Below are 26,907 nucleotides of genomic sequence, written 5' to 3' on the forward strand. Positions count from 1 at the left end.
CCCTCTTTAAAATTGGCACAATGTTCACAGCTGAGATCAAGATAGAAATATGAAGTTTGTATTCTTTCAGCAGGTCTCTGCTTTGTGTATAGTAGGAAATCAAGTGATGCAGAAGACCTTATACACAACTATCCTCTTGACAATGACCGATATTATTAAAACCTAAATATTCTACAATAATCATAATGTGCTACTGAATTACATTTTAGCTCCTTCATAAATGGGGGTGGGGGGGGGGCGGGTGTGTTTGGAAAATACAGACCAGTGGAACATCAAGTATAGCACAGAGTTGCCAGCGTTGTGTCTAAATAGTCACCCAATGTCATGTGTTGATTGACACTTTAAGCCATCAGCCAAATGCATGAGATGTGAGGGTTTTGTTGATTGTGCTGTCTTTTGAAGAAGAGGACCAGAGATCACCAGTTGGAGAGGAAATTGAAAAAAGTAGACTCAGCTGGAAAACCTAGGCTAAAGTGAGTACTGCAGATGTGGGAGATTAGAACCAAGAGTGTGGTGTCAGGCAGCATCCGTGGAGCAGTAAAATCAACGTTTCCGGCAAATACCCGATTCCTGATGAAGGGCTTTTGCCCAAAACATCGATTTTCCTACATCAAGAAAAGCTGCAAACATGCCACCCCAATATGACATTGACTCCAGAAAGTCAAGTTTGACAGAAACAATGTCAGCCATTGGGTAACGGGATGATGGTACTAATACCATGGGCAGTTACGTCCTAGTGGAAGTAAAGCCCTAGTTTCTTGTGCTTAGCATGAGCTATGATAAAGCAGATTTTAGATAAAATTAATCAATCTCTGCTTTTAGTGTTTCACTGCATAAAAATCAACACACATCTGCTCACTTTCAAGCATTATAAGAAGGATGTGGAGGCTTTGGAAAGGGTGCAGAGGAGATTTACTAGGATGTTGCCTGATATGGATGGAATGTCTTACGAGGAAAGGCTGAGAGCCTTGAGGCTGTTCTCGTTAGAGAGAAGAAGGTTGAGAGGTGACTTAATAGAAACATACAAGATAATCAGAGAGTTAGATAGGGTGGACAGGGAGAGCCTTTTTCCAAGTATGGGGACAGCAAACACGAGGGGATACAACTTTAAAGTGACGGGAGATAGATATAAGACAGATGTCAGAGGCAGTTTTTTTACTCAGAGAGTAGTAAGGGTATGGAATGCTTTGCCTATAACTGTAGTAGATTCGCCAAGTTTAAGTGCATTTAAGTTGTCATTGGACAGGCACATGGACGTACATGGAATAGTGTAGGTGGGGTGGACTTCAGATTAGTATGACAGGGTGGCGCAACATCGAGGGCCGAAGGGCCTGTACTGCGCTGTAATGTTCTATGTTCATTTGCAATTGTTGCCATTATATTTTTCAAAAAATTTCACTTTGACCTGTTGTTTCTGGCCTGTATCTCCTCTGGACATTAATTACAAGGTGGAGGCTGGTCATACACTCAATAATCTTGGCCTGCCAAAGGAGAAAACATAGCAGGCAGGGATAAAAGAGCTACAGAGAGAGAAAAAAAGAATAAAACTGCAAATGCTGTAATATTAAATCAAACGGGCCATAAATAGAAGGGAAGAGGAAAGGAAGTCTTTGGAAATGGCAAAAAGATACACATTCATTGACAAAGGGAAGGGGAAAATAATGTTTTTCAAATGTCTGTAAGTAATGCTCTTCTTACAGAAAGGAATCAGCGATCCCAGTCTGGCCTACATGTGACTCCAGACCACAGCAATGTGGTTGATTCTTAACTGCTGTCTGAAATACAAGCCACACAGTTCAAGGGCAATTAGGGCAATAGTTCAATGCCCAACCAGATACGCTCACACCATACAAATGAATAAAGAATGTTGAAATTACCAAAGGATGCAATACTCATTCAAAAAGAGTTGGGGGTGTCAGTGAGAAGTTAATGGAAATGAGGTTGTGAGGGGAATAAAGCACAGGCAGCATGGTGGCTCAGTGGTTAGCACTGCTGCCTCACAGCACCAGGGACCTGGGTTCAATCCCACCCTCAGCTGTGTGGAGTGTGCACCTTCTCTCTGTGTCTGCACTGGTTTCCCTCAGGGTGCGCTGGATTCCTCACACAGTCAAAAGATGTGTGGGTTAGGGTGGATTGGCTGTGTTATATTACCCACAGTGTGAAGAGAGGGTGGACAAAGTCACCTGGTTATCGTCCAACAGGTTTAATTGGAAGCACAGTAGCTTTCGGAGCATCGCTCCTTCATCAGGTGAAGGATGAAGGAGCGATGCTCCGAAAGCTACTATGCTTCCAATTAAACCTGTTGGACTATTGCCTGGTGTTGTGTGATTTTTAACTTTGTACACCCCAGTCTAACACCAGCATCTTCAAATCATGGTTATAGTCCAACAGGTTTGTTTGAAGTCACAAGCTTTCAGAGCGAGGTACCTGTCTCTAACCTGACAGTGGGTGTGATTTTGAACCAGGTTAGGTGGGTCAGCCATGGGGAATGCAGGGATGGGGTGGTGGATTTGGGTGGGGTACTCCTCGATGTGGTCCAGAGGGGCCTGCTACCCCACTGTAGAGATTCAGTGCCGTTGGCCAACATCCACAGACAGTGACATGGCGTGCTGCTACTCCCAACTGCTGATGATTTCCTGTGTGTCCGCACTGGACGTACTGCAGGTTCTGGTTGCACTTGGAAAGCGGCGGTCCGTGCGCGGGAGTTCCTGACGCCAGCGGCCACGCCCCTTTCGCTGTCTCCGCGTTCGATCTCCATGACGACACGCTGTATCAAACGGGCGGGTGGGCGGGGCCAGGGGGTGGGTGTGGTGTGAACACGGCGCGCTCCAATCCGCTCCAGCGCGGATCCCTGATCCAGGCCGGGTTTTCCCGCGAGGCGCCGCCGCCGAGTTGGAGAAATGAACAAAATTCAATAATACGGAAAAAAAAACCCTAACCAAGTTCATCGCGCATGCTCCAAAAACCCCAACCATCCTAACACAAGACACATCGAAAAGTCACCGAAAGCAGCCCAACTGCAGGTAACAATCTCAGATCTCCCCTTTTCAAACCCCAAATCAATGAATTGTTTGGGAAGAAGGAGCTTGACAATAGCACTGGGGTTTTAGAGCAGGGATAAGTGTGTTGTACATGTCTCGCTGTTAATGCTGCCAGTTTAATATGATCTTACTGTTCTGTGCACAACATGATGTGTATCTGTGTGTGTGCGATCAATCCATTAGCTTAAGTTTAAAATCAGGATTTAAAATATATATTTAAGATTCTATGTCTTAACCTCACCTTTTATTTTGTTCACAACTAAATTGGGGTTTTGCAAAGTTGGGGACTGCAACCGACAGAGAAGCGAATAAAAATGTTTTCTCCTAATTGATGTGACTTTAATTTGATCTTGGCTTTCTGTCTAGCTGGGTGATATCTATCTGTCTGCAATAGGCATTTTGTTTTTTTTCCATCGCTCACTCAACTTGAATTTAAATGGCATCTGCGCGGATTCGCTCCTTTTTCTCTTAATTATTAGCAAAAAAGGGAACCTTGTCAGTGACAGGAGTGACACGGATGAAAATAAGAGTTTACTGTGATCTCGCAACCAGTGGGAAGCAGCGATTTTCCTTTGCCCCCTAGTTTCTTACACAATCAACTCTTGAGTTTTATTCGTTTCGTCTTGACAAGGGTTTGTGGATTAGAACGGTGACTGCGTGTGTCTTCATGGGGACGAGGTGAGTTTAATTTACCATCTTGTCTTAAATATTGATACGTTTCTGTAGATAGGTTTCTGTTTTGGAAATGGAGGGGGTGACTCGTTATTACGAGAAGACTCTCAGAGGCTGACTGGGGGGGGGGGGTTATATCTTACCGTCTCTAAGTTTAGAGAGAGGAAATGAACTGTGATGCACATTGGCGTGGTCGTTCGTATGGAGGGTTAGATAGAGGAATTGGGGGGGGGGGGGGGTGGGTACATAGGAGGTCAGCCTTTCTTCCCGGCAAAGCTTGACCTGTGGGATTTCATTGTTGCTGGAAAAGGGGGTTTATTCTCTATTCTGGGGGAACGTGCAGACTGCTGAGTTTTGTTTCTTTTTTTTGTGTGACCTCCTTGACTTCAATAGAAAGTTTGGTGCGAGCGAACACAAGCCGTGGAAGTGCAGATGATTTGGTGCGCGCACTAACAGAAAAGCAAACAAGGTTATTTTTATAATGGCATTTTCAGAATGTGGAGCGTGATTCGCAGTTTGCGTCAGTTGGTGGGGACGGCAGAGGGGCGAAATTTGGGCAGATTGAGCAGAAAGGCAAAACGCTCCTTATTTTTGGGAAGAGGGGTGGTAGGGTGGTCACTCCCCTCGGATTATAACAGGTGCCGGGACGATCTATCAATCTGGGAGATTCCAGAGAAAGGGAGACAGAAAGGGAGTTTGAAACCTGGATAAGGACAAATTATTTGACCCCAGCTGATCCCCCCCCTCTCCCCCCTCCCTGTCTTTTTTGCCCCTTTCACTTCTCCGTTGCTTATTCCCCTCCTCTCATTGCAGACTGAGAAATCCATGTGAAGGTGCAGTGCTCTGTGAAAGCTTGTAGAGAGACGGAGTACTTTATCCCGTCCAGGGCAAAGAACTTGCCTTTTTGAACTGCCGGGGGTGGGGCGGGGAGATGTGGAGATCAGTTGAAATACACATTAGTTTTTTAAAAGTTGAACCTCCAGCCCCGGAAAAACTGACATTGTTTTAACAGCAACTTTGTAAATCAAGTTACAACGCAGCGCCGCCCTCCTCCCCTCGATGCCTTGTTTAATTTATCATTTTTAATTCTACTGATGATAATCTGCCCACGTTTCCATGGCTACATAAACTGATCGAATTTAGAACGCCAAATTTGATGAGACTTTAAAACACATCCAGCATTAAAGGCTTCGAGTTCTTCTGGCATCTCGCTCCATCGCTTAATGATTATGTTGTTTTCTTACCAAACATGTCATATCTATGGCGACCATGGAGGTTTATTGTCTTTTTCAAGCAGTAGTGCACATAAGTAATTAATGACCTTTTTTCCCTCTTTGAGCACAGTCAATGTCATCTTGCTGTTTTATCTGGTGTCATAATTTACACCATTGACAAATATTAGCTGCATTGCTCAAATACTCTGTTAGAAAACAGAAAACACTTTGCCAGAGAAAACTTAAGTTTGAAACTACAGCTCATTCTGATGTGCTTTCAGCGTTAGTTGTGTAATGAATCTCTTTGTTGCTGTTTCTATCAGATTTGTGTGTCAATCTAAATTTAACCTGTTTAATTTCAGTTGAAATTATCTGCAGTATTCTTAACTGTCATAAGATAGGAGGATATTGTACACAGTCACGTATAAGTGCTAGTTGTGTAAAACGATTAAATATATTTATTAAAGAGAAATTGTTCAAAGTCACTGCTCCGGATTGAATACAGTGATTGTGGCAAAAAATGGGCATTTCAATTCTTTCGACCTTTAATATTTGCTTCTCAGCCATTTCCAAATGCTGAGCAGATTTATCAGAATCACAATGGAATTGTCCTGATAATGGCAGGTTCGGCTAATTAGCAATCAATAATTAAAAAGTTAAGTTGTCCAAGGTACAAGAAAAAAATCAGCGTGGAAAGAAATGGCTGAAGAAAGCAGCGGGTCGTCCGATCCTGATCTTCCTGTAATAATGTCAAAGTCAATAGGAAGATACTGTTCCACGTAGTTCACATTTGTATAATTATTAATCTCAATTGTTTTTGCGCGATATTGACATTGTAATATTATTTCCTAACTGTCACCATTCTAAATCTACTGGAGCACCACAGCTTAATGGCTAGTTAATTTAAACTCCACGCGTTGATTTACAAATGACAGTCAGTTGTTGGAAAAAGGGACACTGCAGCTGTAGATGCAGTCAGCATAAAAACAAAACTGGGCTTTTGTGCTATTTGGAAGGTCTGGTTCACTGTGTGCACCTACCTTATGATTTACATAGTTAAACAAAACTTATGCATTGTTCATTCTTTCATTGTGTTTGCCGTAAATGGGGGGGTGGGTGGGGAGAGAAAAAAATCGTCTACATTGTTCCTGGAAATGAGATCTTGTGGCCTGTAAATGGTCGGACTGTAATATACAGTTCACAAACCCGTCAGAGGAAAAGTTAAGATTTCTCCCTGTTGCCCTTGGTCAGGGTTATCATCTGTTTCCAGCATGTGTCCTAAATGCCTTTGAAAAAAACATGCACTGGAAAAATGATGATTTGCCCCTTTAGAACTAATTATCATTCTTAATAAGTATTAAAGGAATGAGACAGCATTGCTAGTATTACAGAGTAAGCCTCAAGGTGAGAGTCATCAGTACAGTGGCTTCAGGACAGAGGCAGCCTCATCATTTTGATAGGAGATACTGTTTCCTGAGCACAGCTCAGGGTGGGGGTTAATTTTTTTGATAGATTGACAGCTGTCAATCTATGAAGATGTTGCAATGGCAGGCAAAACAAAATTAAAACTTCACATCCACTTATTAAAAACCTCCAGAGCTTCCTTTGATACATCAAACCTTTCTGTGTTTCTCTTTTTTTCCATCCTGTGGAAGTTTTTATGCTCGGTTTTATTTGCATTAATAAGGACTGTTTCATGTTAGACCACTGCAAATAATCCCAGTGTGGATTTAACTCTCTCCTGCCTAAATATCTTCATCTGTTTTCCATTGAATTTATTCTCAAAAGTTAAATAAACTGCTTTTTTAGAAAAATGAATCATTCAGTGTAATCTCTTAGTGAAAAGCATATGGCAACCAAAGAATCTAAAAAAAATTGTCCACAGTCCATACACCAATTTAACAAAACATGAATTGAAAGACCTCTGTAGTTTGGTTATGATTACGATGATCAAGGACAGTACAATGCCTAACTTCAATGCAGTGGTCTCTATTATATAGTGGAAAAACTGAAGCTCCAATTGGAGGGTCAAAATGTCCCAATTCACCTCCTGTGTACTGATTAGAATAGCGTTCTTGTTATGGAATTACTATCCTTTAAATGAAAAAGCATTGAACTCTAATAATGTTATTGTTTAATCTGTAAGGGACAAGGGGATTGTGCCTTATAATGTTTAGCAGAGAGATTATTAAGGAGCTGAGATTTGAGCTCGCTCTTTTAAATAATTTGTGGAAGAATACTGGCCTGTAGCAAACTATCGAACTTACTGAAGGTGAAGCCACTCTGTGTGATAACAGAATGTTATGATGCAAAATGCATGTGGAAGTAATACGTGTGAAAAAAATAAGTCCAAAGACGTACACCATCATTCTAAATATTAAATACAAAAGCTCCAACTGCAGTATCCATATTTATGAATTTACACAACCAATTCAAATATAAAAAATATAAAACCTAAATATTTTTAATGCAATCTTTAAGGAATTTGTTAACCAAAGCCTTAGCACATTCAGGCTAGTTGGATTTCCTTTATACAATATTGCATGGTCAAATCTTTTTACATTGAGATGACTTCTTTTTGGAAAATTTTAGTGCAGCTGCAATTTAATCAGATGAAAATGAATTGAGAAAAGTTTTAATTGCTTTAATCATTTATCTATGGAGTAATAGTTACAGTGGAGATAGGGGACTTTAATAACATTAAAGTGCAATGTGCAGTCTTTTATTCCATCATAAAATTTGTTGGAACATTTGTTATAACCACGGTGGAAACTAATGCCACTGGTCATAAAGTACCTAATCTGTTTTTACACTCATTTTTAACTGCATAATTTTTAAAAATATGTCAATTCTAGCTCATTTGGAAAGCAGTTTCTATCCTCTTCAAAAAATACCCACTTAGCTCCAAACCAGCTTCATAGTGAAGGAATCGTTTGGATCAGTCGGTCTTGGAAACACTGTTTTTCTTCAGTCTTGTGCATTTCCTGATCATTTGGTTGCCACACCATTTTTTTCTGCCTTCCACTCTACTTGACAGTATTGACTCCAGTGTCTAACCTGAAATTGGATCCTGTCCTGTGTCCTCTAACCCTTCTATTAAGCACCAGTCAACAGAAGAAAGCTCAGTTCATTGTGGGTCAAGGAAGGTAGAGGAGGGAATCCCTCAAGAAATTTAAGAACTATATAGATGAGCATTTGAAATGCTGTAGCATACGAGGCTGCAGGCCAGGTGTCTGATTAGAATAAATGGATGCTTCATCACCGGTACAAACATGATGGGCTGAAGGGCCTTTTTCCATGTTGTAAAAGCTTTATTCTGAGGCCAGTTATGAGCTGAGAACAGCTAACTCAGTCAAGGCTGGGGAACTGATCGATGCTCTTCCTGGTTTGTGACTGAACTGCCCCCACAAGCCCCCAGTGAAGCCTTTTCACATTGAGCCGCATGTTCTATATGAACTGTGTGTCATGGCTTTCCCCAGTCAATGAGGTGCCAAGTGCTCGATCACTCCCAAATGCAGCAAAACTCATCAGCTAGTTTTCTTAAGTGGTGACGTGTGCTTTAAACTGCGCTTCCCCATAAAAAGGTTCCATTGTATATGCATAAATATTGTCACATGATTGGGAAAAGAAGTTAACAAGGCTAGCTTTTCTGGAATGTTCTAGTTTCTCACCATTCTATATTATATCCTTCTCTGGGTCTGTCGGTTTTTGAATCTGAGGTATTAGTTTTATTGTCTCACACTTCACAAGTTTCTGTTCAAAAAATGATAATCCCACAGGTCAACTATCTATAAAAGCAGTACACCCACTGTCCAATATTGCTCAGTGCAATTGCTGAAATGCTCATGTCGTCATTTTCCATTTCTGCTTCAAAATAAATAAGAATATCGAACATACTGATACATGCACGGGGATTCTGGATTTTATTTCAGTCACGAGAAAAGGCTACATTGCTCACTTGTGTAACAAAATACACATTCCAGTGTCTAGCTTGCAATGTACCTCACCAGTGTTGACCAATTCCCTCGAGGATCCCTGTTTTTCTGTATTGCAAACACTTTGACTCTAGTTTCTGCTCTTCCTGCTATATTAATTCCGTGTTATATATCTCTAGTAAATGTATTATTTAACTACACAAAAAACTTATAAATTGACTAGTAATGTGCTTGAGTGAGCAGCTGCTGGCAGCCTGGTTTCCAGCAGTTAGTCACAGCTCTTTTCAGCACTATGACAGTTATTAAATATAAAAAAAAATCACATTGGTTTAAACTACATTACGTCCTACTGTCTCTACCACCCTCCCCACTTTTATTCTTTGCCCCTTACACCCTGTAGGCATTTGACTTACCCCAAAAGGCAAATCACACAAGAGGTTTGTCCTGACCTGACATTGCCAGCACATCAATGCCCTCTGAGGCGATGTGATACAACCGAAGTCATTCTCACACTCTCTTTCCATAGTTTCCAACATCATTGGGATTTTTCTGACTCGTTACAATGTCTTTCAGTGATCTCCAACCATTTCATAGCCAATGTGTGTCTTTGCTGTAAGTGTCGAGATTGGAAATAACAATTTGTTTTGCATTCTTTCTCCCCCGCTGAAGGGGAATAATGTTGGTGGGATGGCGGTGATCAGGAGAGAGTGGGTGGCTGAGGTAGAGATTGAGCAGAGTTTGCATTATAGGGCAGCAAAGTTAAAGATCAATTTGGAAGGCACTTTATTTCTGAATGCGTTTGATAAGGAGTTCCACCAATTCACGATAACGCATAAACATTTCAGCAGCAGCATCCTATCAAACATGAGGCTTGAAGGTGTTAGGTTCAGTCAGAACTAAGGCAGTTTACAAAATAGACATTCTGTCCAGTGGCCCCACTGTAAACTAAACAGTAGCAGTGTACAATGATTTTTTTTAATTGGAGAAAACAGCAAAGAGCGCAGGTAGTGAAGATCTTTAACTCTCTCTCTCCTAAGAAACTGAAGTAATGTGAATGGGAAACTTCAAACTGAGACTAAGACATTTTAGTTAAGAGAAGCTATTTAAAGGTTATGGAGCCAAAGTGAGTGCGTAGGCCTATGATAAAGATCTGCCATAATCTAATCAAATCATGGACAAGGCAGAAATGGACAAATTGGCCCCTGTTCCTGTGCTCTCTGGTGACTTCCTGAAGAACTTTAATTACTCTGAGAATCTGTGGTACTCACATTGGCCAGACTGTTTCAGGAAAGTGCACTGTATGTTTCTCTTTGGAGATGTTAAGATTGGAAAAGTGCAAAGTCTTGTTTCTGGCCTGTGAACAAGAGCTGCCAATGGTTTGGATTGTCCCCGAAGTCTCGGTTGTGCTGGATCTCCATTAGCTGAGGAGAAATGAAGGTGCACAGTGGGAATTCCTGTTGTAGGATTCTTCCCAACATGGGAGCGGAATTTTCCTCTAGTGATCAGGCTGGTCCGAAACATCTGAGAGTGATCATGCGTTAGCAACCTTGCTGCTGACAGAGAATCCAGAAACAGATCCGTGAAATCAGAAATAACTCCTAATACGCAACAACATTTTGATACCAATTAAAAATATATAACTTTTTATAAAAGGCTGTTTTCATTTATAACCATCATAAAAAGGCATTATTATCAATAGGACTTTGACATCACAAACTTTTCCTATTCCCTTTTTTATTGTTCTCTCTTTGTACAAATATGGCCAAATCAGTGTTGTTTTACCACCCATCAAAGGTCCATTCTGCATATAATCATCATCAGCATTTCAAATCTTGCATGAAAAATGTGCTCGTTGACTTGCCTGCAAAGCAACTTCCAGTCTTTGCTCTGTTAAAATTAGGCTGAATTTCCAAAGAAATGACAATGTGAAGTTAAATTTATTTATTAATTGCAGACTTATTTTAAAGTTTGCTGTCACAAATACGTAAGATTTGCACTCGCTTTGTGTCTCAGCCGTAACTCATCACTTTCCGAGATGCAGTGAACATCCTTATGTGGCAGCCATTTTGGGCAAAGCAGGATTCCGCGGATCCAATGAAATGTATACGAACTGAGTCAAACATAGAGAGGACTGGAGATACTCAGGAGTGGAGAGAGAAACAGAGTTAACGTTTCGGGTCTGGTATGATGCTCCTTCAGAACGACAAGGTATTGGAAGATGGGTTTATAAAATCTATTCTATATCAGACTTCCACCATCTTTCAGTTTAGCTGACCTTTGATTCACTGGGAGGTTCCTGCGCAGCAGTAAAGATGGCATATATCTAAGTCTGGTATAGAACTTGGAATCCCAGCATTCTGCTTTCGGCTGCTGCAGCTGTTTGAAACTGACACCAGATGCAATGGGGGGTGTTGTTGGGGGGTGGAGGGTGGGGTTGGGGAGTTTGGGGAGTTGGGGGGGGGGGAAAGGAGAGGATGGAGAGAGGTGGGAGTGTGTGGAGCAGGGGTGTGATGTTTGGAAGGTGTGAGTGAAGGTGTAGGAGGAAGGGAAAGGATACACCTCTATAAAGAGATGGTACTCCCTCGCCCCTCAGGTGACCTTCACCCTGTGCCTTATTGGGCCAAGAGTCCCTGTTCATGGTTAGGTTTGGATGGTCAGTCCACCTGATGGACTGTCCAGGTTCACCATAAAATACTCAATGCAGGCTTAAAATCGAGCCAACCAACATGAAACTTCAGACCCATTCCTAAAAATAATTCCTGTCTGTCAGTGACAGTTTTTTGCACTAGGGCTGACTGTTAAGGTCCCATCCCCCCAACACACAGGACTGGTGAGTATTGAAATGTCCTCCATTTATCTGACGCTGGCTGTGATGACCTTAATCACTCTAATATCACACAGTGGAATCCACCAAATGCTGCTATTGCCATCAAACCATAAATTCAACTTTTAACATAGCAGACCTATCTTAACTACAAGTTAATGAATCTTCTGTGACTGCGCTGTACGTACAGCACGAACAAAACTGAAGATAAATTTCATCTGCCTTCCTTAATCAACGGAAGAACAAACAAGATAGAAAGAAAAAAAATGTCAGATTTAAAGCATGATTTCATTTTGCTCTATTTGCTGAGAGTTGTTCCATTTAATACATTATATCTAATGTTTGCATTGCTTAAGTATTTGTGTTGTTCTGTGTCATAAATGATTATTTGAAACTGTCTTACCACTGACTTGATGAAATCTAATCACATCCCCATTTACTGGAGGTCTCTCTAAGTCTCCTTTCACTGAGGTGAGCTCACCAGGTCCCTGGATGGTGTGCTAACAGAATCTGAAATGTGGTGCCACATTACTCAGCAGTTTTGTCATCACGAGATTGTATCTCTGGTCAAGGGTCTTGTGGCGCAGTGACAGAGTCCTTACCTATGGGTCAATGCATCTTGGTTTAGGCTCACCTACCTTGCTGAGTATGTTTGAATGGCTTGATTCTTTTTTATTAAATTTGTATCTCTTGTGGACCACCAAGACTCCTAAATTTTAGACTCTGCTTGTGTCACCAACTCTTGTTTAGCAAATTCATTTTAAGATTTCTGTACCCAAACCTATTCTTCGTTAGGCCTTGTAACCCACCTATCAGGAGCATGACCAACTCTCAATGTGGTTGAAGCTTCAGTGGGTAAAAATAAGAACAGATTTACACTTTGTGAAAGTCTGAACAATTATTGAAATTTAATGAAAATGAGTGGCTAATCCTGCAGTTCATTCACACAGTACAGTGGGAAGGAGTTGGATGAAGATTAGGCAGCAAGGTGAAGACAGTGAGCAAGCCACGGGGTTGAGGACCCCATGTGGTCACATACAGGTATTGGTGGATCGCTTCCAGCAATTACCTCTCTAATGTTTACTTTGGGAAAGAGAGGGAATGCAATTAAAAATGACAGTTCTTTTAAATTTTCCAAATCAGGCTCCAACATGTCAGCAGGGGATCAGGTATAGATTTGTAAGGTTCATACACCTCAGTGGACAGTTGTTTTATTGAGAGAAAGTGGTCTTTTTAACTGTGATAAAAACCGTGGGTCATTAATTGCTGTGGAACTCAGTTTATGTCACTTTATTTCTAAGGCACCCGCTGTGTCAGGAGGCATAAGTGGGAGAACTGTGACTGGGTGCATTTTAAAACTGTCCTTAGGGAGAATAGAACATGGTTGGTATTTTCTGAAGCTTTCAGGACATGGAATGCAACAGGACAGCATGTTGTATTTTTCTGACAGAGAGCTGAATATGTTGCCGTTAGTTGTCGGGGTAAGTTGTAAGATGGCTTTAGTTTACTGCATACTCATAGAATCACAGAGTCATACAACAAGGAAACAGACCCTTCGATCCAATCAGTCCATGCCGACCATAATCCTAAACTCAACTAGTCCCACCTGCCCATATTCCTCTCAACCTTTCCAATTCATAAATTATCCAATGGCTTTTAAATGTTGTAACTGTACCTACATCGACCACTTCCTCAGGAAGTTCATTCCACATTTGAACCACTCCTTTTGGTCGGCATGGACAGTTTGGGACATAAGGCCTGCCTCCATGCTGTAGGATTCTGTGACTCTATGACTCTATGATCCTCTGTGTCAAGAAATTGACCCTCAATTGTCTTTTAAATCTCTCTCCTCTCACCTTAAAATTGTGCCCCCTAGTCTTGAAATCCCCCATCCTCGGGAAGGGACATCGACCATTAACTCTATCTAGACACCTCATTATTTAAGGTCACCTTTCAACTGCCTAAGCTCCAGGAGCCACCAGTAATCACCCCGATTTCAGGGCTGATCCAGTGAAACAATTTCTCGTCAAGATCTACTTCAGCTATTCCCATAGAAATTTTATTGCTCAAGTTTGTTCTTCTGAGAATTATGAAGGTGAACAGGAGGTTTAGTAACTGCGTTCAAAGACGCGAAGAATTTTGATAGAAAAGTTGCTTCTAAGTGGCACAAGGGACATTGACCAGAGGACCCGAGTCTAAAATAATTGGCACAAATAGACCAGGGACAGAATGAAGAGAATTTTTTATTGCATAAGCTTTGAGGAGCTGACATACTGAGGTTGAACGACCGGTGGAAGGAGATTGAATAACAACTTAAAATTGGAATCAGCTGAAAATATGTTGCTGGAAAAGCGCAGCAGGTCAGGCAGCATCCAAGGAACAGGAGAATCGACGTTTCGGGCATGAGCCCTTTTTCAGGCTGATGCCCGAAACATCGATTCTCCTGCTCCTTGGATGCTGCCTGACCTGCTGCGCTTTTCCAGCAACACATTTTCAGCTCTGATCTCCAGCATCTGCAGTCCTCACTTTCTCCTCTAAAATTGGAATTAGCCAAGTACCTGATGGTAAACAAAGAAATCCAAGGCTGGAGAATAGGGAAGAATTGGATAGTTCTTCCAAAGGGCTATCACTGGCACAATGGGCTGAATGTTATCTTTAGGTGCTATATCAATCCGTGATTCTATAGTTGAAGTCATAATAGACAATTCTGGCTGATTCCTTTGAACAGTGCATTGTGTACTGGTTTCGACAGGATCCCCAATACCCACCACAGACTTTCTCAAGAAAGAAAAATAGTTTGCTCATTGTATAATGCTGTGCAGGTCTGTGTTTGTGTTGGATCACTGTCTTATTATACATGCTACTTTATGTCATGCTTTGTCTGCAGCCTTTTCAGTATTAAGTGCACTTAATAGACAATAAACAAGCTTATATTCTATTCCAATCATCCTACACAGAATTGTAAACATATTCTTAGAATTACAAATAATTGCCATCTCTTGGGTGTGTACCTGAGGGAGCAGATTTTTATGTAAAAGTCAGATGTAGGTTTGTGCTCCCAGTAACCTGACTTCAGTCTGTGCTGAAGTTGCATGCATTAAGCTGCACCCTTGGACTTGGAGAAAAGCCTGGCATCAGGTTCCTCAGTCCAGCTCATTTTCTTGATGCTGTTTCATTCAAATAATTCACAGAATGTGGGCGTCACTAACATGGGCCAGCAGTTACTGCACATCGGAACTACATTGAGAAGGTGTTGGTGAGCTTCTTGAACTGTTGCAGCCTGTGAGATATAGTTACACCCATCAGAGAGGGGCTTCCAGGATCTTGTGAATAGAAAGTGATATAGTTCCCGGTCAGGGTGACAGAGGGGGCTTACAGATGTCAGTGTTCCCATTTGTCTGCTGATCTTGCCCTTCAAGATGGAAGTGGTTGTGGGTTTGGAAGGTGTGGTCAAAGGAGCCTTTATGAATTTCTGCAGTGCATCTTAGAGATGGTAAACACTGCTGCCACTGAGTGTCAGTGAGGGAGGGAGGGGATGTTTGTGGATGTGGTGCCACTCAAGTGGCTGCTCTGTCTTAGATGGTGTCAAGTTTCTCAGGTGTTGTTGGGGCTGCATCCATCCAGGCATGTGGGGAGCATTCCATCGCACTCTGACTTGTGCCTTGTAGATGGTGGACAGGCTTTGGGGAGTCAGGAGGTGAGTTATTCACCACAGTATTCCTCGTCTCTGACCCTCAGTATCTGATGAGTCGCAAATGATGGTGAGCTGTGTCCATCCATCAGCGAGCATCCCCACTTCCGACCTTATGCTGGATGGAAGGTCATTGATGAAGCAGCTGAAGATAGTTGGGCCGAGGACACTCCCCTGAGGAATTCCTGCAGAGATGTCCTGGAACTGAGGTAACTGACCTCCGATAACCACGACCATCTTCCTTTGTGTCAGGTGTGACTCCAACAGCAAAGATACTTATTGATACCTATTGATTCCAGTTTTGCTGGGACTCTTTGATGACACAAACAGTCTAATGCAGCCTTGATGTCAAGGGCTGTCACTCTCCCCTCTGGAATTCAGCTCTTTTGTCCATGTTTGAACCAAGGCTGTAATGAGGTCAGGAGCTGAGGGGCCCTGATAGAACCCAAACTGGGCGTCACTGAGTAGGTTATTGCTGTAGAGGTGCTGCATGATAGCACTGTTGATGACCCCTTCCATCACTTTACTGCTGATCGAGAGTGGACTGATGGGGTGGGAATTGGCCGGGTTGGATTTGTCCTGCTTCTTATTTTCTCTCTTATCACTTCCCTCACCACTTGCTGTGGACCAAGTCTTGCAGCAGCGCCCTTTCAGACATGACCAGCTCAATCAGTCTTGATACCAAAGAGTTGCTACTAGTGATAGACATTGAAGTCCCCGCCCAGAGTATCTTCTGTATCCTTGCCAGCCTTGTGCATCCTACAAGAGCTGTTTAACATAGACGAGTATGGATTTATCAACCCAGAACAGATGATAGCTTCTCATCAGCAGGCGCTCTCCCTGCCCATGTTTAGCTTGACACCTCGATACTCCCTGGAGTCCAGAGTCAGTGTCGAAGACTCCCACAACAGCTCCATGCTCCTGTACCCCATTGTGCTACCACCCCTGCTGGGTCAGCCATATCAATAGCACAGGCTGAACCCAACGCTAGTGATGGCAGTGTCTGGAACATGGTTTGTACGGTGTGATTCTGCAAATGTGACTCTATTAGGCCTGTTGCTTGACTAGCTATGGGACAGCTCTCCCAATTTTGGCAAAAGCGCCCAGATGTTAGCCAGGAGGACTTAGTGGGGTCAATGGAGCTGTGTGTGTCATTTCAGTTCACAATGCTGAGATTTCGAAGCTACTTGGATGCTGCCTGAACTGCTGTGCTCTTCCAGCATCACTAATCCAGAATCTGGTTTCCAGCATCTGTAGTCATTGTTTTTACCATGGTGGGATACCTGTCCAGTTACGTCCTTTTATCAGGCATTGGTTTGGTAGTGGTTTGAAAGAGTAGGCTGGCCTGCTGACCTGCAGCTGACCCTGTGTCAATGGCTATGACTGGGGCACCACTTCCATCTTTCTTCCTGTACAGGTATTACTGATAGTTCCATGTCAGAAACATTGCGGGTTTAAATTCCACTCAAGAGAGCTGACATAAAATCGTTGGCTGTTCCTATGTTGGGAGAGAGCTTGACCATCAGGGGATGTAATCTTTTAGTTGTGACATCAACCCAAGGCACCCATCTGCCCTCTCAGATGGCCATAAAGATGCCAGAGGGGTATTTGAAGAACAGCAGAGAGTTTGTCTCTCAACATTCGTCTCTCAACCAATGTCAAAAGCATGTTTTTACGTTGCCGTTTTGTGAGATCGTACTATGTGCAATCGGTTGCTGTGCTTCTCATGTTCCAGGAATTACTTTGTTGAATATAAAGCACATTGGGACCTCCAGAGGTCATGGAAGGTGCTATTTAAATGTAAGTCCTTACAAAGAACATAAGGCCCAGAAACAGCCCAACCAACTCACAATGGTGTTTCTATGACTCTTTCTTTGGTGGATTGAGTATTATTACAAAGTGCACAGCTCCTTCTCTGTCAGGAGAGTGGTGTAGAGAGCAAGATGGGTCTGCGCTATGGAACAAGCTCCAGAAATGGATACTCAATGGAAGAAACAGTCTCATAATGCCTTACTTTTCAATGCCATTTTATACAGTGCTGTATGGATGGAAGCTTATTCAATGGAGGGAGTTGGGTCTTTGAGCCAAGTGACCCTGGGAATCAAACCCATAAAGCTTTGTTGAACAGTCAAACAGTCAAGTGTTAGATATCTCCAGAAGGGGTTTGGTATGCTTTCCTTTATTGGTCAGAGTATTGAGTTCAGGATTCTGGATTAGTGGTGCTGGAAGAGCACAGCAGTTCAGGCAGCATCCAAGGAGCAGCGAAATCGGCGTTTCGGGCAATTGGGAGGTCATGTTGCGGCTGTACAGGACATTGGTTAGGCCACTGTTGGAATATTGCGTGCAGTTCTGGTCGCCTTCCTATCGGAAAGATGTTGTGAAACTTGAAAGGGTTCAGAAAAGATTTACAAGAATGTTGCTAGGATTGGAGGATCTGAGCTACAGGGAGAGGCTGAACAGGCTGGGGCTGTTTTCCCTGGAGTGTCGGAGGCTGAGGGTGACCTTATAGAGGTTTATAAAATTATGAGGGGCATGGATAGGATAAATAGGCAAAGTCTTTTCCCTGGGGTCGGGGAGTCCAGAACTAGAGGGGCATAGGTTTAGGGTAAGAGGGGAAAGATATAAACGAGACCTAAGGGGCAACTTTTTCACGCAGAGGGTGGTACGTGTATGGAATGAGCTGCCAAAGGAAGTGGTGGAGGCTGGTACAATTGCAACATTCAAGAGGCATTTGGATGGGTATATGAATAGGAAGGGTTTGGAGGGATATGGGCCGGGTGCTGGCAGGTGGGACTAGGTTGGGTTGGGATATCTGGTCGGCATGGAGGGGTTGGACCGAAGGGTCTGTTTCCATGCTGTACATCTCTATGAACCGATGACTCTATAACAACAGCAATTGAATAAAGATCGTGTGCATAACTAGGGCTAGACTGAATTTCCTCTGCTTACAAACAGCTAAACACATCCCTCTGTTAGATCTGTGCTTTAATTATTCTCAGAAGCCAATGTACAATCCCAAAAAAAGTTGCATTTATTTCCCTCCACAGCCTAAGGTTCAGCATTCTTTGAGCATCCTTAATAATATTTGAATATTAATTTTTAATTAGAAAACAGAATAATGCCTCATTTTGGATCTTTTTAATAAATGAAGTAGAGAATTTCTAATAAAATAAACGACTTAGAAAATCAATTAGTCCTGGGTTGCATGGTCTGCTGTTAACCCTGTGATGACTGAAATAGCTTCATTGACATCTCAGACACGACTCTGATGTGAGAGGACATTCTGTAAAAGCTCTGTGGTGGGGAGCATGAGAATTAAAGTCTCGAAAATGGACATTATATCTGCACGACCAGAAGAAAATGGAAAATGTTAGTTTCATTATTTACATTACTGAAAACCCCAGAGGGTTAAAGCCATGGGTCATAAATATTTGGATATCCTGTAGTGTATTTTATTTCTTCCTGTATATTACATACTATTTTACTTGCTAAATTTAATTAATATTATATGCTTCTCCGGTTCAGCTGTTTTTCTGAATCATGATTTAAACTTATTGGCAAAAAAAGGCTTCTAAAGAAATGAGAATCTAAATTAATTTTTAACCTAGATTTATGATTAATTTATAATACTCCACACATCTCACTAACCAATCTAGTTTATTTTCCTTGCTCAGGCCTATTATGAATCATTCCCAATATTTGTTTAAGAAATGGTAGCCCCCTCCACCCTAACATTTGTTCTCTCTATAAGTTAAGATTTTGTTGTTCAGGGAATATTTCATTTTCTCTGCTGTTTTGTGCCAATTTTGAATTATTTATCAAAGGTGGGGACAGATTGCAGGAATTAATGTGGAGTTCGGCTTGATCACACAAACTCTGCACCCTGTCAACGTCCTTATAATCAAAAAAGAGAAGTAAAAGTCAGTCATGGAGGTCAAGAATTTGGTGTATTTAATGAAGGCACCTGCAATTCACAAGACTTTATCTTTTTAACAACCCTCCATTTATGCACTTTCAAGCTCTCTCTCTCTGTCTCTCTCTCTCTCTCTCTCTCAGCTCGGATCCTGACCTTGTGAGTTTCCCTATTTCACTGCTGCACTGTTGGTACCTGGGCCTTCTGTTACCGAGGACCTAAGCTCCATAATTATTTGTCTGACCCTCTGCACCTCAACTTCCTTCATGAAGACACTCTGTTCAGCCTTCCTTTTTGACCAAGCCTTTGGTCTTGACATGGCTCAATATCAAATTTAATTCGATGCTATTCCTATGGAGGGTCTTGAGCGGTTTCGCTACATGAAGTGCAAAGTGTTGTTTTGTCAAAGGTTTTGTCAAAGCAAATTCATTGGAGGCTCAGCCTCTTAAGTTTGATCATTGTGTTGGAAGTGGGCATTGCTGGCAAGATCAGCCTTTATTGCCCACCTCTTGTGCCTTTAAAAAGGTCTTCAAAAGAATGTCTTCCTCTTCGTTTTGAAAGGTTGGTGGCCCTGTCACTGTCATTTTACTCAGTGACCATAGCAGATGTGTCCAAGTGGGTCATGTGACTTTGAAGTCCTAGTGTCCCCATTGTCCTACAGCCCTTGTTGTTTGTGGTAGTAGAAGGGAATGTTTTCAGAGATGCTACCAAAGGAGCAATGGCAACTGGCTGCAGTCCATATTATGCATATATTGTGCATAGAGTAGATGTTAAAGCTGCAGTCCATATTGTGCATATATTGTGAATGGGGTATATGTTTAAGCTGCAGTCTATACAGTGTGTAGATTGTGCATGGGGTATATGTTTTAGCTGCAGTCCATATTGTGCATATATTGTGCATGGAGTAGATGTTTAAGCTGCAGTCCATATTGTGCATATATTGTGCATGGGGTAGATGTTTAAGCTGCAGTCCATGTTGTGTGTAGATTGTGCATGGGGTAGATGTTTAAGCTGGTTCAATGGGTGGCAACCAATCAGCTACTTTGACCTGGACAATGCTAACCTTCTTAATTGCTGTTTTGATTTGCTTTCTTCATTTATTACTTTGTGACTGGGGTGTGGATCTCGCTGGCAAGGCTGGCAGTTCATGCCCATCCCAGTTGCCCTTGAGTTGATTGTCTCTCAAGGCCGTTTCAGAGGGCAGTTCAGGATTAACCACATTGCTGTGGGTTTGGAGTCAGATGTAGGTCAGACTGGTAAGAACAGCAGATTTCCTTCCAGACAGGATTTTATGACAATTGATGATCATTTCAGTCACCATCACTGATGTTTGTTTTAGATTTTCAAATGTGTGAACTGTATGTAAATCCCATCATCACATCTAGACAGAGATCTCTGAATTACCAGAGCAGTTACGGTACCACCACAACACTGGCTCCCTATGAACCACAAGAGCTTGTTGGAGCTGAGACTTAGGCTTATTGATAGCTTCCTGGTTACCCCGAGGTCAGAAGGTTGTGGGATCAAGACCTACTGGGCACAATCTCGTTTCTGAACTGAGGGAGCATTGCTTTATTGGGGATACGTTTGGGGATTGCAGGATGAAGCTCACATCCTACCTGCCTGTTCAGGTGGAAGTAAAAACTGACATTATTCAAAGAAGAAGAAATTTAAAAAGGCAAGTGTTAGAACCAGCAAACCACAGCATCTGTGGGGAGTGAGACAGTGATGGTTTCAGGTTGGTGGCCTTACAGCATTCCCAGCAAGCCCTGCCTTCTTTTTATTTACTCAGAGATGTGAAGGGAATCCGCTGGTGTCTACATACACCAACACTACTGAATAAAATAGACCAACTGGAAACATTGCTGTATCTGTGACATGGTGAAACTTTCTGAGATATTCCAAAATGAGAGCTACAGGTATGAGAATATTCACAACGTGGATAAAACTCTCTGTCCACTCTGACGAAAGACTTGTTTCGAATCTAGGAAGACAGGGATAAAACTGGGCAACTTAGAGTGGAGAGGAAAGTCACACATTGGATCAATGCATCAGGGAACACAGGTAGACGTTTAACTATAAGGTAAATGTTAGCAAATGATATTCTGAAAAAATGTCTTTGTGCAGAGTGGTTGAACATATGACCCCATGAATTAGGAGCAGGTGTAGACCATTCGGAGCCTTAATTCTGTTCCTTCATTCAAATGAAACCTGTAAATGGTTTCCATGAGGCAAAGTTAACAGAAACAGCATTTTTATGGGTAAGCTAGATAAATGTTTCAGAGAGAAAGGATTGAGACGACCTCAGATGCTATTGGCCAAATCCAAGTATCCAAGTAACGCATGTGTGTATGTGTTTGTGTGTGTGTGAGAGAGAATCCATGCATTCAAGTAACGCGTGTGTGTGTATGTGTTTGTGTGTTTTTGTGTGTGTGTGTGTGTATGTGTGTGTGAGAGAATCCATGCATTCAAGTAACGCATGTGTATGTGTTTGTGCGTGTGTGAGAGAATCCAAGTAATGTGTGTGTGCGTCTGTGTGTGAGAGTGTATGTGTGAGAGAGAGTGTGTGTATGTGTGTGTTTTGTGAAAGTGTGTGTGTGTGAGTGTGAGAGTGTGTGTGAGAGAGAGAGTGTGTGTGTTTTGTGAAAGAGTGATTGAGTGTGAGTGTGAGAGAGAGAGATGGTATTGTGTAAACTAAAGGAAATCAAAGTAAATCTTCAGCCTTCAAGTTCCCCAAGAAAATGGAAAATGTGTTGCATCAGTTGTGTGCTGCCAACATTTCCTCAGGGGAGCAACCTGTGACGGGTGGGAACATGTGTGGCCTCATTGTCCAAAAGTAACACGTTTACAAAATAATGCCATATTTAAATCTGAGTATATTTATACTATCTTTGTGTGTTGACATAAGGGTGCACATATTCTGAGCCTGTATGTACTGGGGGGGGGGCGTTCTGTGAAGTACCTGCCACAGAAATGGAACGTTTACTGTATGAAAATATAGGTTGGTATTAATTATGCAAATCAAGTCCAAAACAAACATTACCATATCCCAGTCTGTTCCTGCCTGAGTCAATGGGGCTTTGCGAGAAGTCACTATTTACCTGCTTGTTTATCTGGTATGATTGTGTAGAATGGAGGAAGGGGATCCTCTGTCAGCTGATTGCAGACAGACTTTGTGAATCATTTTCTCACCCACTGAACTGATCAATGGTTTACTGAAGGCAATGACAGCTGGAAGGAAGTTGATTCTTAATGGAGATTTGTTTCCTGGACATTCTGCATTGGAAAAGTAGTGTAGTTTCATTAAACATTTGCACTTTTTAATATAATTTCTCCAAAGTTATTTCATCCTGAATGGCATGGTTCTCCCATGAAGCCTGACTAGGGAGGAAGTGCCCCAGCACCATTGGTAATAGGTTGACCTTTGGTCTTTTGTCCATTTATCCTTCAACAGCTAGAACCCTGCATCAGGAGGGCGACTATTAAGTACTCCCCAATCGTTCAAATCATTGACAATGCCATGGGTTCCACTACTGGGACATTCCACTAGGAGCAGGCTTGCCAAGGTGCACTCACTTCAGTTAAACTTACCTCATTGTACCTCATGCCTGAAAACAAAGTTTTGTATCGCTTAGTGGGTTGTAATGGAAAATTTTAATCTAAAAATTACATCAGTGATTTCACTTCAAAAGTACTTCACTGGTTGTTGAGCAATTTGAGGACTTCCTGAGGTTGGGAGAGGTGCTATATAAATGCAATTCTTCCTTGCTGCCGAACAGTGTTGAACACAATGCCCATTTGGCTAGGGGACCAGCTGGACTGTAACTCATCAAAGAATAAAGCATAAAGCGCACAGGAGCTCTGAAAACCCATGTTTGTCCAGGAGCATGGACAGAATTCATGGGCTGTTTCTGACCCAGGCCAAAACCACCCCCAACACGGCCCTCTGATAAGAGTACAGCAGGACCCGTAAGAGCCCAGGCCTCTGTTGTTGGGTCCTGCTGTAGCTCACTGTGCTGAGCTCTGTTTTAGCCCCACATGATAAGGTTATTGAAAATAGAGAAAAGGCTACTTGATGTCTATAACAAGGTCTCATTTCTGATGAAGGGCTCTTGCCCGAAACGTCGATTCTCCTGCTCCTCGGATACTGCCTGATCTGCTGTGCTTTTCCAGTAACACACTCGTGACTGTAGTGAGTTGCAGAAAGATAATGGCTCCTAGGAACATAGGAACAGGAGGAGGCCATTCAGCCCCTTGAACCTGTTCCACCATTCAATGAGATCATGGCTGATCTGTGACCTCTTGCCTTTGGCCCTTATCCCTTTGCTTAATGAAAATTTGTCTGTCTCAGATTCAAACTGAACAACTGATACAGCATCCTCTGCTTTTTGTGTAAGAGAGTTCCAACCCTCTCCCACCCTTTGTGTGTAGAAGTGCTTCCTAACATTGGAGTGGTATGGTAGCTCAGTGGTGCGCACTGCTGCCTCACAGCGCCAGGGTCCCAGGTTCGATTCCAGCCTTGGGCAACAGTCTGTGTGGAGTTTGCACGTTCTCCCCATGTCTGCGTGGGTTTCCTCCGTGTGCTCTGGTTTCCTCCCACAGTCCAAAGATGTGCAGGTCAGGTGAATTGGCCACGCTAAATTGCCCATAGTGCTAGGTGCATTAGTCAGAGGGGGAATGGGTCTGGGTGGGTTACTCTTCGGAGGGTCGGCGTGGACTTGTTGGGCTGAAGGGCCTGTTTCCACACTGTAGGGAATCGAATCTCTCCTGAGTGGGGAAAAAGTCAGAACTGGAGATCAGTGTCAAGAGTGTGGTGCTGGAAAAGCACAGCAGGTCAGGCAGCATCCAAGGAGCAGGAGGATTCCTGATTGAAGGGCTCATGCCCGAAACGTCGACTCTCCTGCTCCTCAGACGCTGCCTGACCTGCTGCGCTTTTCCAGCACCACACTCTCAACACCATCTCTCCTGAACGGTCTGGCTCTAATTCTCAGACACTGCCCCAAGTTCTAGAATTCTCAACCGATGGAAATAGTCTCTCTTTACCTATCCTGTCTTTTCCTGTTAATACCTGGAAGACTTTGATCAGATTTGCCCTTAACCTTCTAACAGGACCAATTTGTATAATCTCTCCTCATAACCTCTGAAGTCCAGGTGTCATTTTTGTAAACCAATATTTTATACCCTCCGAGGCCAATCTGTCTTTCTCTCGTCACCCAATGAGAGATTTCCTCAGGCAAGTTCAACTGTAATTTAGGGGAATTTTCCAACGGGATGGCAGGTGGTCAAACTGCCCCCAGGACAGAAGGGTCTGATCCTGGAGGGAACACCTAACCGCTGTGAGCAAACATGAATCAAAATCCAACCCAACTAACCCTGGGCATTGAGAAGAGAAAAATCACGAGATGGGGTGAGGGAGGGCTCTGTGCAGACCTTGTTAATTTGTGTCCAATGCAAAGGGAAGTGTCTCCCTTCTAGTGCAAAGAAATACTGTCAGGTGCTGTTCTGAATTAAGAGGACAGAGAAACGAGGATATGTTGGAAAATGTTGGACCATTCAGCCTTGACAGGAGTTGAATGAGAGTGGGCCGTATGGAGATATATTAGAGTCTAAGCGGAACAGAAAAGGTGAATCAATATTTCAAGTTAAACCATGATTGCAGGACAAGGGGCAGAGGTATAAATTAGTAAAAGGCAGGTTCAAGGCTGATCTCCGGAAGCACTTCTTTGCTGTAAAGAGTGATCAATACCTGGAATTGGCTCCTGGTTTGGGTAATGGATGCCTAACTCTGAAGTAATTTAAGGCAATGAGATGTAGTGTGGAGGATTTTATAGAACACCAACCTGGATAGATCAACAACAGCATCCCCCACCCCCTACACCATCTGTACTTAACTCTTATAGACCCACCAACTGATGGATAAAAGAGCTTACATTAATTCAGCGTTGATTTCCATACCAGCTATTCATTAACCCATCGTTCACTGCACCCACTAAAGATGGTGTGATCACTATTCCCTTGCCCTGACAGACCTGGCAATGGTCACAGGTGGGTGTACTTTATTCCATTGAGCATTGCGGGTTACTCAACTGCATCTGGGATCTTCCCCAGCAGTTTCACAGAGAGTGAAGGAAATGTTATAGGATTGCTTCTGCTGCAGTCATCATAGGAATACAGTTCTTCACTTTAAAACGTCCGATATCTCTCACAGTCCAAATCAAAAAAAAAGGTCCATTTCTCCAATTTGCTGTAAATGCATTTTAAGAATTCAATTTAAACTGGTTACTGAGATGATGCAGTGACTTCTGCTGGTAAAATCCTGGATTTCACAGATACTTTCAATTCATGACTATAAGCAGAGAAGCACCTGTAAATATTAAGACTTGGCAGCATTTTTATCAACAAAACTTTCATTTCTGCACAGGACTCTGTTTATTCAAAAGTTGCATTTGAATTCAAGCTCCTTTGTTACTAAACTTTTTAAGATATTTAATTGTAGTTTTTTTCAAGCTGTCTGACAGTAATTATTATCTTTAGGTTTTTCCATCTCCTCACAGAATTGGATTCTTGCTTTGTGTACAACAACAATGTAGACAGGGCTAAATCCACCATTTAACTATCGTTCCAGAGATGGTCCAGCTCAGGAGGAGTAGTGGAGAAGGGTTTTCTTTTCTCTGCTTCATTCTAAAATGTTTGTTTGTTCAAATAAAGGATAACAGTGCATCGTACAACAAACATTAAAGCTGAAAATCAAAGAAGGAGATTTAGAAAGCCATTCTGCTGTCAATAACTTGTTGGATTACGTTGACAGTGTCATTGATTCCCTGCATTGTGGAAGTAGGCCATTTGGACCATCAAATCCACACCAACCCTCCAAACAGAATCGCAAGCAGACCCACCCCATAACCCTGCATTACCCGTGGCTAACCCACCTACACTGCACTACAGACAATTTGGCATGGCCAATCCTCCTACCCATACATCTTTGGACTGTGGGAGGAAACCAGAAAGCTCACAGGAAACCCACGGGGAGAATGTGTAAGCTCCACACAGACAGTCGCCCGAGGCAAGAATTGAACCCAGGTCTCTGGAGCTGCAAGGCTAACCACTGAGCCACTGTGCCACCCGGTACAAGCCCCTTTTGAGTGGGAGAAATTATACTAAATAGTAAAGCCGTTCTCAATTATTATTTTCAGGCAGCAGAAACCAAAACTTTGTAAAGCATGATAACAATGGGATTAATTGATTTATTTATTTAGATGTGGCATTCTTGGGGTGTGACAAATGCTATCAAGCTCTATACATTGCTCACACACACAAGTATCCAGAAAGCACCATGCAAACCATGTTAGTACAGGATTGAAATGGCTGAGAGCAAACTGGCAGCTTCCCTTCCTGGTAAGACACAAGTGAACCAAGTGGCAAAGCAATCACATTCATGGGATCGTTGTCCCTGATGCCAACATCCAGTAGGTTTTCTCATGAAACAAGAACAGAAGAAGAACAGCTCAGATGATGGGTCACTGGACCCAAAATGTTAAGTCAATTTCTAAGAACAAAGTACAAAGAAAATTTACAGCCTAGGAACAGGCCCTTCAGCCCTCCAAGCCTGAGCCGATC

The 26,907-nt window shown here is 42.6% G+C and overlaps 1 protein-coding gene across 13 annotated transcripts in view; it reads left to right on the forward strand.

The window, feature by feature from the left end:
- Nucleotides 1–2,848: 2,848 nt before the first annotated feature.
- casz1 (castor zinc finger 1) overlaps nucleotides 2,849–26,907 on the forward strand; it is a 390,214-nt gene continuing 366,155 nt past the window's right edge. For 10 of the 13 annotated variants that reach the window (XM_072586051.1, XM_072586063.1, XM_072586065.1 and 7 more), the window contains exon 1: nucleotides 2,849–3,023. The gene's annotated coding sequence lies outside the window, so the exon portion shown is untranslated. Of the gene's footprint in view, nucleotides 3,024–3,225; nucleotides 3,720–4,128; nucleotides 4,183–11,045; nucleotides 11,071–26,907 lie in introns of those variants that run through there. The other 3 variants (XM_072586052.1, XM_072586053.1, XM_072586054.1) reach the window with 3 other exon arrangements.

The sequence above is a fragment of the Chiloscyllium punctatum genome, chromosome 16 (assembly GCF_047496795.1).
Source record: "Chiloscyllium punctatum isolate Juve2018m chromosome 16, sChiPun1.3, whole genome shotgun sequence".
NCBI lineage: Eukaryota > Metazoa > Chordata > Chondrichthyes > Orectolobiformes > Hemiscylliidae > Chiloscyllium > Chiloscyllium punctatum.